At 34.5% G+C, this 20,175-nt stretch overlaps 2 protein-coding genes across 13 annotated transcripts in view; one reads left to right on the forward strand and one right to left on the reverse strand.

Moving 5' to 3' along the window:
* Positions 1–20,175, reverse strand: part of RUNDC3B (RUN domain containing 3B) — a 206,080-nt gene that overhangs the window by 96,535 nt on the left and 89,370 nt on the right. The gene's annotated exons all lie outside the window — the stretch shown is intronic.
* Positions 16,510–20,175, forward strand: part of ABCB1 (ATP binding cassette subfamily B member 1) — a 220,939-nt gene continuing 217,273 nt past the window's right edge. Inside the window, exon 1 of the mRNA XM_055272791.2 lies at positions 16,510–17,754. The gene's annotated coding sequence lies outside the window, so the exon portion shown is untranslated. The remainder of the gene's footprint in view (positions 17,755–20,175) is intronic.

Consider the following 20,175-nt stretch of genomic DNA (forward strand, 5'->3'; position numbering starts at 1 on the left):
TCTTGGCATTGAAGAGTTAGATATTGATTGTAATTTTTGCAGTCTTGGATTGTTTATACATGTCCTTGGCAAGTTTTTCCAAGTATTAAAAGGGATTTGGGTGTTGGGACCTTAGTCTTTGGTCACTGTAGTCATGTAGGCATTAGGAAGCACCCCATGCACAAAAATACTGTGGCTCTTTCCGACAGGTACTGTCTTGGTGGTCTTAGGTAAGATATGGGAAAATGTCCCGGGATATCAGGTGGAAACTCTTGTTCTTTTCCTTTACTTTCCCCCAACCAAAGTGTCTATCTCTCTGTGTTGAGCTGCCTGAACCTGGGGTATAGGTGACACATGCACCCCTGTAAGCACCAGTATTGGGACTGTACTCAGTCAGATCCAAAGCCAGCATAACACTTGGTCTTGCCCAAGGCTTAAGGTGGCTACTGCCTGGCTACCACTTATGTTTTCTCAAGGCCCAAGGGCTCTACAATCAGCAGATGGCAAATCCCACCAGGTCTGTGTCCTTCCCTTCCAGGACACGAATTGCCTTTAGCCCTGGTTGGGTCCAGAGATGCCATCTGATAGACAGAACCTCATGAAAGGAAGCATGGGAATCTACCTGGTGCTCTATTCTACTGTGGCTGAGCTGGTACGCACACTGTAAGACAAAGTCCTTTTCACTCTTCCTCCCCTTTTCCTCAAGCAGCAGAGTCTCTTCCCATGGCCATCACCATCCCAGGTCTGTGGCAATTACTGCCTGGTTACTGCCAATGTTCACTATGGGGCCACTGAATCCTGCCTGGTCTGATTTTCTCTCTTCAGGTCAGCAGGCTCTCCTCTCACATAGGGCAGGCCCAGAAATGCTGTCCAAGAGCCAGGGCCTAGAATTGGGGACCCCATGAACCTACTTGTTTCTCTACATCACTGCGGCTGAGCTAGGAATTAATCTCTAAGACAAAGTCCCCTTCATTCATTCTCTGTTTCTCAAGCAGAAGGAGTCTCTCCCCATGGTTCCCACAGATGAGAATGTGCTGGGTCACTTCTGAAGCCAGCATGGCCCTGGGTCTCACTCAAGGCCTGTGGTGAGAACTGTCTGGGTACCACTGATGTTTATTGAAGGCCCAAGGGCTCTTAAGTCTGCAAATGATAAATCTTGCTGGGACTGGATCTTTCCCTTCAAGGAAATGGGTACCCTTCTGGCCCAGGCTGTGTCTAGAAATGTCAACCAGGAGCTAGGGCCTGGAATGGGGGCCTCAAGACTCTTCCTGATACCGTATTCTTCTGTAGCTACACTGATGTCCAAGTTTCAGTACAAAGTCCTCTTTACTTTCCCCTCTCCTCTCCTTAGGTGGAGGGAAGGAGTCTCTTCCAGAGCTGCAAACTGTGCTGCCTGTGTTTGGGGCAGCGATGATGCAAGCACTCTCTTGGTTGCACTAGCTGGTGTTTCACTAGGTCATCTCTACCCAATATCCACTAGTTTCAAGCCCAGCACATCACCAGGACTTGTCTAGGAATTGAAGTCTCTTTGGCCTAGACTGCTTTTTAAGTTTATTTAAGACCCCCGAGAACTTTAGCCCATACTGGTGGGTCTTGCCTGAACTCAGGCTCCTACCACTGAAATGGAGAATTTGCCTCTGGCTAGAGAAGCTCCCTCTGTAGGCACTGGCTGAGTTATGCCTTGTGTTGCTTTCTGCTGTGACAGGGCAGTACTGAGTTCCAACGTCAAGTCACACAATTACTGTTTGCTGCCTCCCCTGAATGCACAGATTGTCTTTCCATACCACTCAGCCATTGCTGGGGGATGAAGGAGGGCTGGTGTAGGTGATTCAAGATTGTCTTTCCCTCTTCAGTGCCTCTTTCCTTAATATAATGTTAAAACCACACACTGCGATTGCACTCCTGATTTTTGGTTCTTATGGAGGTGCTTTTTTTGTGCGGATAGTTCTTCAATTTGGTGTTCCTATAGGGAGGACAATTGTTGGAGCCTTCTTTTCATCCATCTTGCCCCACTTTCCTCAGTTATTATATATTATTGGCCTTCCTCAAATAGTAAGGTGTAAAATAGCATATTTTAATACATGGAAGTTATTATATTGAAAAATAGCAAACTTTAATAAGATAGATTTTAAAAAAGGATAAAATGTCTTTGTAGATAGACAAGATGGACAAATTAATGAAAATAAAATTGGTGAAAAACAGCCTTCATGAATAGAAAAATTAAAGGGGTCAAAATGAAAGAAGGCAAGTTTATTAGTCATTAGAGTCCCTGAAGAAAGAGAAGGAAGACCACATCACCTCCATCTGGAGATATGCGAAAATCTCACGAGGGGGTGACATTTGAACTTGGAACAGGAGGAATGACTACCAATTTTTTAGGTAGAAAAGATGTAGTAGGTAGCATAATGCCTTCTAAAATATGTCAATGTTCTGACTTGTAAATATGCTACTGAAAATGAAAAAGGGACTTTGCAAATGGCATTAAAATATCTAAAATGGATATTATCCCACCATATGGGCCTGATGTAATCAAGAACCCCAGAGAGAAGTGAGAGGATCAGCCTCAGAGAAGAAGTTGTGACAAAAGAGGCAGAGGTTGAATTGTTGCAAGGCCATGAGCCAAGTAATGCATACATCTTCTAGAAACTAGAAGAGGCAAGAAATTAATTCTCCCCTAGAATCTCGAGAGGAACTGTTGTCCTGCTGACCCATCTTAGACTTCTTCAGAATTGTAAAATAATAATTGGTGTTGTTTTCAAGCCACTAAGTTTGTGATAGTTTGTTACAGATAACAATAGGAAACTAACACAGATGGAGAAAGACATCCTAAGAATCTGAAAAATGCAAAACTTGATGTACAGCCTATTCAGAGAATGAGAGAAAGTTCGAAGTGTTTTGACTCTATGGTATTGCAGAAGAAGGTCTGGAGAAGAGATTTGTATAAATCAAAACAGGTAACATTACTTATAGCCAGACAAAGGATCCTGTGTGAGTTTTATAGCAGATTTCTATCATGGAAAATAATTCTAGCAGTAATGAGCTGTGAACACTGGAGTTATAAGACCTAGAAGATTTTTATATTCTATATAATTTTATTGTAATCTGGTCATATAAGCCCTTCACAAATGCTTAAATTAGATGAATGGAAGAAGATAGGTTTAGTTAACTTTAATAAAATTCTCTGCTATACTTTTTTCTTTGCTCATAATGATTCCTCATGTCCTCTTCTTTTATAAAAAAATGAGCATAATAAATCATTATAATAAGAGTAGAAGTGTACTGTGATTTCTCCTAGGAAGCTTACCATATGGTACCTGTCTCTTTGTTATTTAATTTAACTTGATTTGTCAAATATCAGACTTGTAAGAGCTCATGTGTCATACTCATTTAAGTGTCATATTCTTTTAAGGATCTAATCCCAAAGAGACATGCATCCTCTTGATAAGATAAAAAATATTTTTTATATGCCACAACTAAGAAATAAAAACGCAATACGTGCTCAAGGAATAAAAGGTATTTTAAAATAGTATTGTAGATATTTTTTTCCTACTCTTATCTTTGTTTTAGAAATTCATCTGGGAAAAAATGTAGCTAATGACAGATGCATGCAATTAGGTATTTAATTTGCCTACTCATAAGAATGAATAACTTAACAATTTCTCCAATGTAATTTACAAAAGTAAATAACATTGATGCTCACAAACATTAATAATCAAAGAAATACAAATAAACACAATTGGATTACTAAAGTGAACTATTTTAAAAAGTATCTAATTTTAAAAATATCACATTAAAGGCCTTTTCTGCATCTATAAGATAATCATGTGGTTTTTGTCTTTGTTTCTGTTTATGTGCTGGATTACGTTTACTGATTTGCATATGTTGAACCAGCCTTGCATCCCAGGGAGGAATTGATGGGATGTATCTCAAAATAATAAGAGCTATTTATGACAAACCCACAGCCAATATCATACTGAATGGGCAAAAACTGGAAGCATTCCCTTTGAAAACTGGCACAAGACAGGGATGCCCTCTCTCACCACTCCTATTCAACATAGTGTTGGAAGTTCTGGCCAGGACAATCAGGCAAATGAAAGAAATAAAGGGTATTCAATTAGGAAAAGAGGAAGTCAAATTTTCCCTGTTTGCAGATGACATGATTGTATATTTAGAAAACCCCATCGTCTCAGTCCAAAATCTTAAGCTGATAAGCAACTTCAGCAAAGTCTCAGGATACAAAATCAATGTGCAAAAATCACAAGCATTCTTATACACCAATAACAGACAGCCAAATCATGAGTGAACTCCCATTCACAATTGCTTCAAAGAGAATAAAATACCTAGGAATCCAACTTACAAGGGATATGAAGGACCTCTTCAAGGAGGTCCTTCAACGAAATAAAAGAGGACACAAACAAATGGAAGAACATTCCATGCTCATGGATACGAAGAATCAATATCGTGAAAATGGCCATACTGCCCAAGGTAATTTATAGATTCAATGCTGTCCCCATCCAGCTACCAATGACTTTCTTCACAGAATTGGAAAAAACTACTTTAAAGTTCATATGGAATCAAAAAAGAGCCTGCATTGCCAAGAAAATCCTAAGCCAAAAGAACAAAGCTGGAGGCCTCACACTACCTGACTTCAAACTATACTACAAGGCTACAGTAACCAAAACAGCATGATACTGGTACCAAAACAGAGATATAGACCAATGGAACAGAAAAGAGCCCTCAGAAATAATACTAGACATCTACAACCATCTGATCTTTGACAAACCTGATAAAAACAAGCAATGGGGAAAGGATTCCCTATTTAATAAATGGTGCTGGGAAAACTGGCTAGCCATATGTAGAACGCTGAAACTGGATCCCTTCCTTACACCTTATACAAGAATTAATTCAAGATGGATTAAAGACTGAAATGTTAGACCTAAAACCATAAAAATCCTAGAAGAAAACCTAGGCAATACCATTCAGGACATAGGCATGGGCAAGGACTTCATGTCTAAAACACCAAAAGCAATGGCAACAAAAGCCAAAATTGACAAAAATGGGATCTAATTAAACTAAAGAGCTTCTGCACAGCAAAAGAAACTACCATCAGAGTGAACAGACAACTTACAGAATGGGAGAAAATTTTTGCAATCTACCCATCTGACAAAGGGCTAATATCCAGAATCGACAAAGAACTCAGGAAAATTTACAAGAAAAAAACAACCCCATCAAAAAGTGGGCAAAGGACATGAACGGACACTTCTCAAAAGAAGACATTTATGCAGCCACAAGACACATGAAAAAATGCTCATCATCACTGGCCATCAGAGAAATGCAAATCAAAACCACAATGAGATACCATCTCACACCAGTTAGAATGGCCATCATTAAAAAGTCAGGAAACAACAGGTGCTGGAGAGCATGTGGAGAAGTAGGAACACTTTTTCACACTGTTGGTGGGACTGTAAACTAGTTCAACCATTGTGGAAGACAGTGTGGCAGTTCCTCAAGGATCTAGAACCAGAAATATCATTTGACCCAGCCATCCCATTACTGGCTATATACCCAAAGGATTATAAATCATGCTGCTATACAGACACATGTACATGTATGTTTACTGTGGCACTATTCACAATAGCAAAGACTTGGAACCAACCCAAATGTCCACCAATGATAGACTGGATTAAGAAAATGTGGCACACATACACCATGGAATACTACGCAGCCATAAAAAAGGATGAGTTCATGTCCTTTGTAGGGACATGGATGAAGCTAGAAACCATCATTCTCAGCCAATTAACACAAGAGCAGAAAACCAAACACCGCATGTTCTCCCTTATAGGTGAGAAATGAACAATGAGAACACTTGGACACGGGAAGGAGAACATCACACACCAGGGCCTGTTGTGGGGTGGGGGGATTGGGGAGGGAAAGCATTAGGAGATACACCTAATGTAAATGACGAGTTAATGGGTGCAGCACACCAATATGCCACATGTATACATATGTGACAAACCTGCACATTGTGCACATGTACCCTAGAACTTAAAGTATAATTAAAAAACACATTAAAATTAGTATAAATATTTACTTCAAGGGCTTATAAAATGCACAATTCTGTTATATAAAATGGCCTTGACTAGCAAGAGTCATAAGCCTTTGTTTTTTATTGATATGAAAATTAATTTATTATTGTAATATTAATAATTCAAATGAATAATTTCTATATTTTCAAAAAATCACTCAAAAACAAAATTATCACAAAAATATTACTCAATAATATGTATTAAGTAAAATTTGAAAATTCAAAGTAATCTAATGTTAAGAGTGTTAAATCATAATACACTAATACTATGAACTATTATACATGTAATTAAAATAATGATTATGAAGATCAGGTATAAAAATAGAAGTGTCCTACTGTAGTGAAATGAAAATGGCAGATTATTTTGATTACTATGACAAGAAACCTGGCTGTATGTGTGGATTTTAGGATGTCACAATGAAATGCATTCAAGGTGGTAGAATTTTTATTATTATTATTTTCTATTACAGATTCAGGAAGAAAATTTTTTAACTAATGAAATTTCATTTAAATCACAAGTGATTATTTTTTTCACTGTGAAATTGAGATTTATCTTGAAAATTCTGGTTTGTAAAACTAAGTATTAGTTATTTAAATATACAGAATATTGAAATAAACTTCCATATTTAATAATCTAAATATATTTTAGACTTAGCTTTAAATTTAGAAACAATCCAAAATATTGAAATAATATCCTGAAATGTTTTTCTATAAAATACACAACTATCCTTGCTTTTAGGCATAGCATTATCCTGGTCTTATAACCTGCTTCCCTGAAATCTAGGAAAGAGTTCTTAGTATCCCCACGGCAGGTGTCATGGTTTCAGGGGACTCAGAGAGACAGGGTCTCACTCTGTCACCCAGGCTGGAGTAAAATGGTGTGATCAAGGCTCGCTGTAGCCTTGACTTTCCAATCTGAAGCAATCCTCCCACTTCAGCCTCTTGAGTAGCTGAGAGTAGAGGCAGGCACTATCACACCCAGGTGGTTTTTAAATTTTTTTTACAGATAGGATCCCACTATGTTGCCCAGGCTGGTCTCCAACTCCTGGGCTCAAATGGTTCTCCTGCTTCAGCCTCCCAAAGTGCTGGAATTACAGGCATGAGCCACCATGCCTGGCCTTGAATTTAATGTTTTACTTTTATTATGATGTGTATGATTAAATGTTGGCAAAGATGCTTTATCATATTTGGACATTTTTCCTATATTCCAATTTCACTTTCTTTTAAATACTGGCTGATTTTTGTCAAATATTTTCAGCCCTTAACTATGTGTTTATAACATAACTGATTAATTTGTGTTAACAAGGCACCTGAAATAGGAAATATTTTTATATGAAATGCACAATCCTAGTCTTGTATTTATATCAGCTAAACCTTAGCTGAATATGGTGAATTACATTATTTAAACTCTTTTACCTTCAATTTGGTGTAATTTTACTAATTTCTAATAACTAAACTAATAACTAAAATGTATTTATATAGCATATGTATTATATTTGTCAACCTGTGACAATAGCCTAATGATGGTTTGGTATTTCTCTGTAGGCTGTGAACATTTGCATAGCATTGAACACTTCTGTTCTTTGAAACTTAACTAAAATTCTCAAAAGAATCATATGGTAGTTATAACTTATTTACTAATGGGCATTTCTAAACACCTTCCTGATGGAGGATATTGTTATTACTATATGTCTCGGTATTCTACATTTTTAAAAATTAACTAATTATTTTTTGAATATTATCCATTTTCTCTAAATTTCCAAATATTTTAGTCTTTATTCTATTGTGATTATATATCCCTTCTTCTGACAGTCATTTCTTTATTTTGGTTGAATTATTCTGTACTTATTAGGTATTTGCCTATTTTATTTATCTATTCAGGTCACTTAATTTCAATAGTTAAAAATCCATTAATTTTACTGTTTAGCTGAATTAATTGCATTCTCCTACTTTTATGTTTCATATTCTTGTGCTTAATTTGTTTCAATATTTTATTTTTCTTGTTAAAAGGAATCCATTATTATTCACATTATCATTGACAACTGTGAGAATCTGCAGAAAAAAACAATATGGAACTACAACTTCGCGTTCTTGAGAAAAGCTTGCAGTGTAAGATGCGTTTGTTTGTGGTGCCTGAGGAAGAGAGGTTGGTGAAATTGGAGTTGGACTCAGTGAATTGGAAATAGTTTTAACCCTCCAATGGAACACACAGTGAAGTTGTCAAGTCCCCTGATTTCTCAACGATACCAACTAGTTCAATAAGCAAAGAGAGTATGCTTGTGCCTACTTGTTGCCCAATGAAAGAATCAAATAATTTCATTGTTTCCAGCAGCAGAAAAGAGAGTTGGTAGTGCTGAGCTGCTGAAGGTTCATTACTGCTTAGCCTTGAGAATGGAGGCCCCACTCAGTACTCTTCATAAGAGATGCCCCAACTCGTCAAAGGAATTATGGTAATCTCCTTATTTTCTGTTGCACATTCTTCCCTCTGCTAATCTCAGTACACTCATATACTAAATTTCTTGTCTGTTAAGTGATCTCACATGTTTTGAAACCAAGTTCAGATAAACTCACAAGTGGGTTAAGGGGCCAGAATAGTTTAAAAGAAATACAATTACTTCACTATCTCACTTATATGTGAACTTTAAAATGTTGACCTTATAAAAGGAGAGAGCAGAATAGTGGTTACCAGAGGCTGGGGGGTAGGGGCATGGGAGGTGTTGATCAAAGGTACAAAATTTCAGTTAGGGAAGAGGAATAAGATTTTGAGATCTACTGTACAGAATGGTGACAATAGTTAATAATAATATATTGTATATTTCAAAGTTACTGAAAAAGTAGATTTTAAATGTCCTCACTACAAAAAATGATAAGTATAAGAGGTGATAGATATGTTACTTAACTTGATATAATCATTAAATGATGAATATATATCAAAACATCAAGTACAATTATTATTTATCAAGTAATTTTTAAAAAATATTAAAAGGAAAGACAGGCAGAAGGAATTATCACTGCTTTGTGAACAAAAGATAAATTTTGTTTCTGGAATTTAAAAATGAGAGTTTCTTAATTTAAAAAATGTGATTCTGTAAGACAAGACTTGGAAAGGCAAATAAAGATAACATTTTACAGAAATAATAAAAAATGCAACGCCATAAAATAACTAATAATATCCCATGAAATACATAGAAAATATTCCAAAAGTTCAAACAGAACTCAAAGAAACAGATGAGATGAGATCAGAGAGAGACAGAGAGAGAGAGAGAGAGAGAATGTTAGAATAGGAGCATAACTGAGAAATAAGATCTAATTATTCATGTTATATTTAACTGCTTGCTCAATCTTAGAAAGTGCAATAAAAAATTTCAGAAATGCTAACCTAAATTCTGCAAAAATCGTACTAACTAGACTTTAATATTTGTTTAAAAGTGTGTTTGTTTTGAGCTTGAGGGTATATAGTCCAAATGTAGTAGTTGGGTTAGTTCATTAGCCATTTCAGGGTGATCATATTATTTATTTGAATTTTGTTTGGTTCATCTATTTCTGTTTGAATTTTATTTATGGTACCTTTGCCATAATTATTGATTATTTTTGTTCTTTCACACTCTGTCATACGTGAAATATTTACATGGTTCCAATTATCAGAAGCATACCATAATGTATATTCAGAGAACTGACATGTTACCCCCTTCATTCTATTATTTTCACTATGTTCCCATCCACCTCTGCTCTCTGGCTTAGTATTCCCACTTTTGATTTTAGAGGAGCCACCAGAATGTTTTATTATCTCCTCCCATTTTTAAACACAACATAGAATGTAGTTTTTAATACTTTCATTTTACCTAAAAATAGCCTGCTACATATTATAATTACATATACAATTATAATGTAATCATACTATATTAACTTAAAGATAATTTTCTTTTTTTTTACAGTTACATAGTAGTCTGTGTCTGCATACATTTCTGATTTAGTCAATCTCCTTTGTTTTGACATTTAGCTAATTTTAACTATTTAAAATATTATAGTTAAAATTAGCTAAATGTCCAAACACGAGGGCTCACACCTGTAATCCCAGCACTTTGGGAGGCCAAGGCAGGTGGATCACGAGGTTAGGAGATCGAGACCATCCTGGCTAATATGGTGAAACCCTGTCTCTACTAAAAATACAAAAAATTAGCAGGGCGTGGTGGCACGCGTCTGCAGTCCCAGCTACTCGGGAGGCTGAAGCAGGAGAATCGTTTGAACCTGGGAGGTGGAGGCTGCAGTGAGTCAGAGCTCACCACTGCACTCTGGCCTGGGTGACACAGTGACAGTCTTAAAAAAAAAAAAAAAAAAAGAAAATAAGAAAATTATAATTATTGCATACACACACACACACACACACACACATATATATCCTATCTTCTGCTCAAATTTGTGATATCCTATCTTTTGCTTAGATTTGTGGAAGTGAAATTGCTTAGCCATAAGGTACTATGTAGATTTTTTGGATAAAACCAAATATTCTTCTTTAGGAATGTGCAAACTGGCATTTCCTCAAAAGTTCATGGGAGTGCATTTTCCACATATCCTCACCACAGAGTGCTGTAATTCCTCCATCAGCCTGTCTCTCTCTCATCTTTCTATCTAAACTTGGCTAAAATGACATAAAAGAAATAATATCTCAGTTTATATTTATAGTTCCCTTATAATAAGAAAAGTTAAATAAATGTTCATATGTCTAAGAGCTTTTGACATATTCTTGTGAGTTGTCAGTTTACATCTCTGCCCTTATGTTTCTATCAAATTTTTAGTCTTTTCCTCTCAATTTGTATTAATTAAAAAAGTCTTTTATTGTTAAAATAATGTTGCAAATATTTTCTCCCAGTTTTTCAATTGTATTTTGATGTTCCTATATGGTGTTTTTGCTTTGCAAAGTTTTTCTTTTTCTTTTCCTTTTTTTTTTTGGATGTAGTCTAATGTTCCACTAATTTTTTTCATTGCCTCTGAAATTTTATTCAGACTTAGAAGAATTTTACCTACATAGGGTTATATAGGAGTTCATCTCTGTTCTATCTCATCCTGGAATGTTTTGATTTCTTTAAAAAAGTAAATACTACATTTATTTTAATTATTATTTTATATAATGTGAGAAGTGATTTAATTATATCTTTTTCAAAATGGCAAACTGATTGATTTATCCCAGAGCCATGCATTGCAAATCTCCTCATCACCTCAGTGTTTTAAGATTCTGCCTTTATCATAAAGCTTATTTTTTACTTGCATTTATTTCTATTATATAAGTACTTCTTTATTCTATTTCACTGTGTGTCTGCATGCACCAATGCACAGTTTTAATTGTAAGGTTTTTATACAGTATGTTTAGTATTGGGTAAGGCTAATTTCTTCCCCTATACTACAGCTTTCTTTTTAGTATTTCCAAGTTAATTTTGTATATTTACTTGTGTATTTTTGTACATTTTGTATACTTTTATATGTTTATTATATTTCTTTTGTATATTTTATATATTTATTTTGTATGTTTATTTTTACATATAATTTCAGTATCAACTTGTCTAATTATGTAAAGAAACTTATTAACATATTATAGAGATTGCAGTCAAATTATAAATTAACTTACAGGGAGCTAAGCTATATTCTATAAAATTTAAGCATCTTACACAAAAGTAAAAGACTTCTTCCCATTTTAATAATTTTAATTTTATATTTTTCAAGCCTTTTAAATTTTTTCATGTAGATTTTACACATTTCTTCTTACACTTATCTCTTAGTATTTTATAGTTATTGTTGAATATTGATTTTATGTGTTATTATGTTACCTGTTATTGCTTATGTATATGTGTTAGATATGCTATTTTAATGTTTGCTGTACTGTTGAATTGTTCTATTTTAATTTAGTTTTATTACTGAATCTCTAGGGTTTTCTAGTTACAAGACCTTATCATCTGCAGATATAAATAGTTTTCCTTTTTGTTTCTGATTCTTATGTCTCTAAATGATTCATTTTGTCTAATTGAATTGGCTAACCTCTACTATTAAGTTGAACATTAGTAAGAAGAGTGCAATACATTCTTTAAAATCTTATTGGAAATACAAGTAGTGTTTCTGAATTAAGTAAAATACTGATTCTAGGACTAAGATTATATAAAATTCCCATATCATGTTAAGAAAGTAAACATCAATTACCAATTTTCTACTTTTTTTCATCTCTCAGGAATAAATTATACATTTTGCAAAGGACTTTCCATCTTCTATAGAGGAAAAATAGCTGGTTTTTACTTTTAGATGTATGAATATGGTGTGTAGAAAGAGTTAACATATAGCAGACCTGATTTCTATCCTTCGAAAGGCCTGATTAAAAGATTAGGCTTGGCTGATGCTGAGAACTTAGATTTTGGAAGCATTACCATCCCTCTGATGGATAAGAATGGCTCATTGTGCCTAAACTGCTTGTACAAACAATGTGGTTTATGCTAACCATTTTCTTTCCTTCTAGGAGTCTGGAATTTTGATAGGTGCTAGGCAGAAGGTGCCTCATGACTATTCCCTAATGAGCTTCCCTGGTGGACAACATTTCATATATGTTGTCAAAAGTTGCTGCTGAGGGAATCAAGCACAGCCTATATGATTCCACAGGGAAAGGACTCCTAGAAACTTTCATACCTGGTTTTCACTGGACATTGCCACATATGCCTTTTCCCTTTACTTATATGCTTTGCATCCTTTTACTGTAATATATGATAGCCATGAATAATACTACGAGTTCTCCTAGCAAATCATCAAACCAGAAGATTCGTATGGTTTTTATATCAATGGATTTCCTAATATTGTATCAATATCATATTCCCAGAATCACATTTGATCAAAATGTATCAGTTTCTTAATGATGTGTTATATTGTTACTAATATTTTTATATTTCAATCAATATTAATAACTGATATTTGTCCATAATTTTCTTTTCTAACTGTATTAGGTTTAGGTATAAATGTCATACTTACTTTACAAAAAGTATTAGATTTTCCTTAATTTTTTGAAATTTTCTTTTTTATAAGGTGCAAAAAATTTCAAAATCATTGGGACTATCCAGGCTTTGAAATTTTGATACAAGTCTTCCTTGAAATCATCTGGGCTTAATGATTGATTTTGAGGAAATGTCTTGATAAATTTTTCTTTACCTAATAGAGAAATTAGCTTATTTAAATTTTTTACATATAGTAGGGTCTATTTGGGCAAATTATATTTCTGTAGGAAATTATCATTATATCTTTCAAATATATAGCAGAGAGGTTGTAGGATTTTTTAAATGCATCGTATGTCATGTCAATGGTTACTTCCTTCTTGTCCTTTTATCATACATATACCTCGGTTAAGGTAGCTAGTAATTGGTCTCTCTTGAAAATTTTTTACCAAAAAATATTATTTTTATTTAGTAATTATATATTTTGTTTCTCAATTTAGATAAATTGATAAAGCAAATATTGTTTATTTTTTGCTTTATCTTTCCTTTATTTTTTCTGTTTGTTTTTCTTTTCTCATCTTGTTTCACATGAAAATTTCATTCATTTATAATTTTTATTTTTATTAATAAAAGGGTTTAGGGCTATAAAACTTTTTCTGGCTACATTCTTGAATGTATTACAGGTGTCCTGATATAGAATACCTCCATTATCCATGATTTTTATTAAAAAATACTTTTGGGTTGTATTTTACCTTTAACTCAAGAGTTTAATTTAAAAAGGGAAAGAAAAATGATAGAAGTAGGCCAGGCACAGTGGCTCACACCTGGAATTCCAGCACTTTGGAAGCTGAGGCAAGAGGATACTTGAGCACGGGAGTTACAAACTGGCCTGGGCAACATAGTGAGACTCCGTTTCCACAAACCAGTTTTAAAAGTTAGCCAGCTAATTTGGAAAGATGGCTTGAGCCTGAGAGGGTCAAGGCTATAGTGAGTCATGACTGTGCCACTGCACTGCAGCCTAGAAGACAGAGTGAGACCCTATCTTAAAAAATCATAGAAGTAATAATATCATAATTATACACAATTAAACTACATTGCAAATACCAAAAAATTTACTTGTTTTAAATTTCTACACTAATCATGTACAGCTGTAACAGTTGCACAGTAAACAGCTGTATATAGCCTTCACTTCTCACTAGACGTCTTATCAAAAAAGAACTTAAAATTTATGGGAAAACCTTGCACTTTGTGTTAGAAACTTAGTTTCTTGGCTTTCTTACTTCTATCTGATGGAGGGCAAAGAACTTCACTAGTTCGCAGGCTATGCTGAGACAAATTATAAAAGAAACATAAAACAGAAATATTTTGTGTATAGCACATTGCCCAAAGATGAGACAAATTGGTATTTATAAAAATGATATGCTGCAATGGAGACATTTAAGAGCTTGTTAGCAATTCCTACAGGTCCCAAGAGGTTCAAACAGTTCAGAAACAGAACAGAACATGATTTAGTATATTTTCAGAGAATTCAAAAGTTTTTGTAAAGCTCACTCAGGAAATCTTCAGGGAAAAACAAACTTTGCTACTCTTTTTATTTGGTAACTTTCTATATTCTCAGAATAAACTTGAAAACCATTTTATGTTGGCCCCAATATCCCACAAATCTGGCAACAGTGACAGGAGTCATGTCATTCTGAGAGTTGGACCTGACTAAACTAAGTTAGTGGCCACAAGTGTCTGTCAATTTTAATGATGGTAGGCAGATTTCCCAAAGTGATAATTACTCCGAACGTGGTTTATTTTTTTATTTTTTAAAAAACTAATTAATTAATCAATTAATTTTTGCCTGTTTTTGGCACTTGTAGCAAGTATTCTCTTAGTATTCTTTGTATTCCTACTCTTCCTTTTTGCAATTGCCTATATGCAATCATCAAGTATTTTAATGATAATTCCTGTCTTTATTTCCTTTATATTACTCTATTCTCTCCTTGTCAATGACTTTCCTTCCAATATCATGCACTTACTCCACACAGACCATTTCAAAACTTTTCCATTCTCCATTCCCTCCAGCTTCCCTTCAGTAATTGGTCAGTTAATAAGCCTTTCTGCTCAAGTCACCATCTCTCACTGGAATTGTTGCAATAGCCTCTTGACTGACCTTTCTGATTTTTGCCCTTGCCCTCTACAGTTTATTCCTAACAGGACAACTCGTGTGACAAAGCAATCAATCAATCAGTCAATATTGTCCTTCCTCTGATGAAATGCTTCTATTCCAATGGCTTCTGTTGTCTCTAAGAGTTAAAGAGAAATTATTAAAATATCTATTAATGCCCACATTCTAGTCCTTTAATATATGCCATATATTAAATGTTATATATTTATAATATTATATATATAATATTTATATTTCCCTCATCCTTTATAGCATTTCACACTACCTGTGGCTTCACTGGAGTTATTGCATTGAATTTGCTGCCTTTTACTTAAGTCAAACTTTTTGCTCATGGTGAAAGGAATAGAGAAAGATGTAGGGAGAACCCCTGAAACTACTGCTATGGAATAAAAGATGAAATGCTCCTGATTATTGTAAATACAAAATTGCATGCAGGATTGTGTAAAGAGAATGTCAGGTTGGACTGCCAGAACAAGCCAACAGCGCATGATGTGCTTCCCCCTGCAGAGAGCCTATGAATGGACATGCAGTCAGGGAGGTTTCACATCACCAAGATTCCTATCCAAGAAAAGCAGATATTCACAGCTCTGGGAATGGAATGCGACCCTTGTGGAGAGCCTATAAATGGATGCATGGGGGGCATCTGTCCATATGGATAAGACAGGGCTATAAACGCCCTCATCTTGCCATGGCTCTTCTAGGCCTCTTTAGGGTTAAGGCATACTCCTTTCTGAGAATTTCTGGTCTAACCCGTTGTCGAGCTTCACATCCTGTTTCCATAGATTGTTTGTAACCAGCTTTTGTGGCAACTGTTACTGCTGATTAATATCTTGCTAATCATAGGTTATGGAAAGATTGTGTTTCTGTTTTAAGGCTCTGTTAGAAATTACTGACACACACACTATATTGCAAATTCTTATCTCTGTACACTGTACTTCTACATACAAATGTACTGTACTTCTACATACAAATGTTATGTTAAAGAATTACTTCAGCCGGGCGCGGTGGCTCACGCTTGTAATCCCAGCACTTTGGGAGGCCGAGGCGGGCGGATCACGAGGTCAGGAGATCGAGACCACGGTGAAACCCCGTCTCTACTAAAAATACAAAAAATTAGCCGGGCGTGGTGGCGGGCGCCTGTAGTCCCAGCTACTCGGAGAGGCTGAGGCAGGAGAATGGTGTGAACCCGGGAGGCAGAGCTTGCAGTGAGCCGAGATAGCGCCACTGCACTCCAGCCTGGGCGACAGAGTGAGACTCCGTCTCAAAAAAAAAAAAAAAAAAAAAAAAAAAAAAAGAATTACTTCATCCCCATGTGACTATCTCACCTCATAATCAAATGACCCTAAATCCCTCACTAACCTGCCCCCTCCCTCACTAAACTTAATAATAAATGCTGGTATATCTAGTGCATCGTTGGCACCACGGGACCAGAAGGCTGTGACCCCCCCTGGACCCAGCTTTCACTATCTTGTGTGTGTCTATTATTTCTCAACCTGCCAATCCACCTAAAAACAAAGAGAGAGCCCCGTTGCATTGCAGGCTGCTGGCCAGATCCCACAATACATACTCAGATTCCAAAATGCATTCTTAACTCTTAAAAGATTTTGGTTACTTATCACTATTCTGTCTACTTTTCTGTAATTGAGAAAAGTGTTTGTCAACTCATTTTTTCTCTTTGTGACAGCTCAGTAATTTACAAAGTTTTATGTTATACTTTACTCCTTCCTTCAATTTGTGCTAAAACATTGTGAAAATTAATATTTCTTTGGAACACAAATTTTTCATTATAAATTAAATACTGTGATAAAATTGCAAAGTAAACAAATGAGTTTCCATAAAGCTAATTTATCTTTACTCTATATTTTCCATATTTATTACTTCAAATTCTTGTTACATTTTCAATTTTGTTTGAAATATCATATGGTATTTTTAATTTAAATTTACTAATTATTTTTTAGTCAGTGGGTAAAGAGAAATTAAAAATTTGAACAAATTAATTCAGTTTTTACTTCACTTCTCATTTGAAGGTCTTCCCAGTAACCTACCAAAACAAGTCTCTCTCTTTTTTTTTTTTTTTTTTAACTTAAATTCTAATCTTCACTCTGCCAACTTCTCAACTCTGGCTATTTTTCAATTATACCCCAATCCCTAAGCCATGTAACTCTCCGAGGTTTTTGTTTGTTTTTTCAACTGCTCATTAAGATGTCCTACACCTTAGCAAAAAGATCATACATATTTCTTCAATGCTTTGAAGCCATAGTCATGTACTCAAAATTTATTTTATCTCTACTCCCACCCTTCCTCCACCCAAACTTATCCTTGGGTTTTCACTGATTAGTGCTTTCAAGCCTGCCTGCCTTAGTTCATGTAGCTCCTCCTCTGGTACTGGGATAAACACTTGTATTACCATTTTAAAGGCTATCATTACTCTTTATCTGTGAAGAGTAGAACATGAAGAAATCTACTTTATTCAGATATTCTCTAGATTCCTAAAGATTAGAGATCATTTCTCATCCTTCTAGGAGTACTCACTTCAGGAAGCATCCAGATAAAAGGTAAGGTACAAATATTCTTTCTAATTGTTTGTATTTTACAAATCTAATCTTATGAATATATTTGTCTTGACTAGAAGTTTGCAATCAAATTTAATTAGAATTAAGAAATTTCCTTGGTTTCATCTCAGTAAAAAAACAAATAGTGTAAATAGGGGGAGAAAAAATAAGATTTTTTTTTCCTTTTTTTTTAGTTAACTTCTAAGATAAAAACCCTGAAATAACTCCCTACTTACTTCCTTTCTTGAGAGTTACAAAGCCATTATATTCACATTTAAATCCTATTATTCAATAAATGTATATGTGTAAATATTATATGCATGTGTGCATATATCTATGTATTAGATACATATATATAAACATCGTACGCTAAGCCGTGTTTCTGTTTGAAGACTGCATGTTTATGTATGGTTACAGGAATATTTTTACTTCATGTACTTTTTTAGAGCTGAATCATTTCCTTTCTACGAAAAAGCACGGCTAACACTTAAGAACAAGGCAGAAAGCATTTCCTTTAAATATTTAAACTACTTGTTCTAAAAATAATCTATTCAAGAATTATTTCTACCCCACCCAATCATTTAAACTAAGAAACAAGACTAACAATTTAGAGAGATTATTAATTATTTAATTTCTGTTTGGAAAAGACTATCATAACTTTGATTCAATATTGTGCTTGCATAGGAAATGATTACTATGCAAACGATTTTGATTTAATTAATGTAGGATTTTTAGATTTGAGCTACTCGATTCTGATACTATTCTTTGTTTTCATTTTCAAAGCCTTAGTATCCTCAATGCTTATTAAGTTTCATAATGAAACTCAGTAATGATAAATGTTTCATTTTATAAAGTTCATTTCAAATGTCTAAGGGTTTATCATCATCTCACTGTTTATCTTTAGAAATATCTCGAGTGTCATGTTGCTTGAAAAGAAGTTAAATAAGTATATATCAGATTTACTTTATGCAAATATTTCTTTTAGCCGAAAGTCTTTCTATCCTGGTCAAACTTATAATCACGACAATTATTTTCTTTGTATCTCAGAATTAAAAGTTTACTATTATATTACCAATAAAGATAGAGGCAACTAAATAAAGATACTTAATTAGTACCAGCTAGTTAGTTGAAAGAATGTGCCATAATAAATGCCCAGATTTTCTCAAAATCCAGAATGTCAAACCCTGCATTAGGATATGGAAGTTGAGATCTCAGAGATATGATTTCTTTGTGCTTATTTTTTTCTATCAAAACTAGTTTATAGTTGTAATTATTTTCTTTTCTTTCAGAAATATGATTAATGAGGTAGAAAAAAGAATGGTAATTTAGAAATATCTCAGGCAGCTTCACCCAGTAGAACCTTCTGTGATGAGGAAAACACTCTAAATCTGTCCGACTGGGTTACCATTAGCTACATGTGGCAATGGGACATCTGAAATGTGATACAGCACTTGAGAAACTAAATTTGTAATTTTGTGTAATATTAATTAATTTAAATTTATATATGGCATGTGTTAGTGGCTACTATATTAAACAGTTTATGTCTAAGTTATTAAAATTATTAAATCTTTTCATTTACAAATACGTTTGATATGAAGAAAAGTGGCTCTACAAATAAAGATCAGTAGATGAGTGCTAATTAGGAATGACTGTTGTCCTAATATGTACCTTTTTCTACCATCATAAAAAATTAACAAAGTCCTATTTTTCACATGGCACAGGATGTCATTTTATACAATCCAAGAAAAATAATGGTTTAGATTGTTCTAAAAAGATAAGCAATAATTAATTATACATATGAATTAAATAAGTAAATTATTAATTATATATATATATTTTTTTTTGAGACAGAGTTTCTCTCTTGTTGCCCAGGCTGGGGTGCAATGGCACGATCTCGGCTCACCACAACCTCTGCCTTCTGGGTTCAAACTATTCTCCTGCCTCAGCCTCCCGAGTAGCTGGGATTACAGGCATGCACCACCACGCCTGGCTAATGTATTTTTAGTAGAGACAGGGTTTCTCCATGTTGGTCAGGCTGGTCTTGAACTCCAGACCTCAGGTGATCTGCTCCCAAAGTGCTGGGATTATAGGTGTGAGCCACCGCACCCAGCCAATGTATATTCTTTACAAGCAAAAAAATAAGGAAACACTGAGGTGGTGAAAAGAAAAAAGATGCTATTGAAATTTCATACTTAAATCTTCAAATCCATCAGGGAACAGTCTATGGGGAGAATGAAGCTTCAAGAGTTGAAAGAGTACGAATCAGAAATGATTTAGAAAAAGGATATTCCAGGCATAATGTGTATCTTTTTACAGAAAGGTAGATGTATGTTTAGTTGACAAATTACATTTTCCTAAGAAGACAGTGGATTTATCTGAGTAGTAACAAAAGGAGGAAATAAAACAGTTGAAGATTTTAGAAAC

The sequence above is a fragment of the Symphalangus syndactylus genome, chromosome 3 (genome assembly GCF_028878055.3).
Source record: "Symphalangus syndactylus isolate Jambi chromosome 3, NHGRI_mSymSyn1-v2.1_pri, whole genome shotgun sequence".
Lineage (NCBI taxonomy): Eukaryota > Metazoa > Chordata > Mammalia > Primates > Hylobatidae > Symphalangus > Symphalangus syndactylus.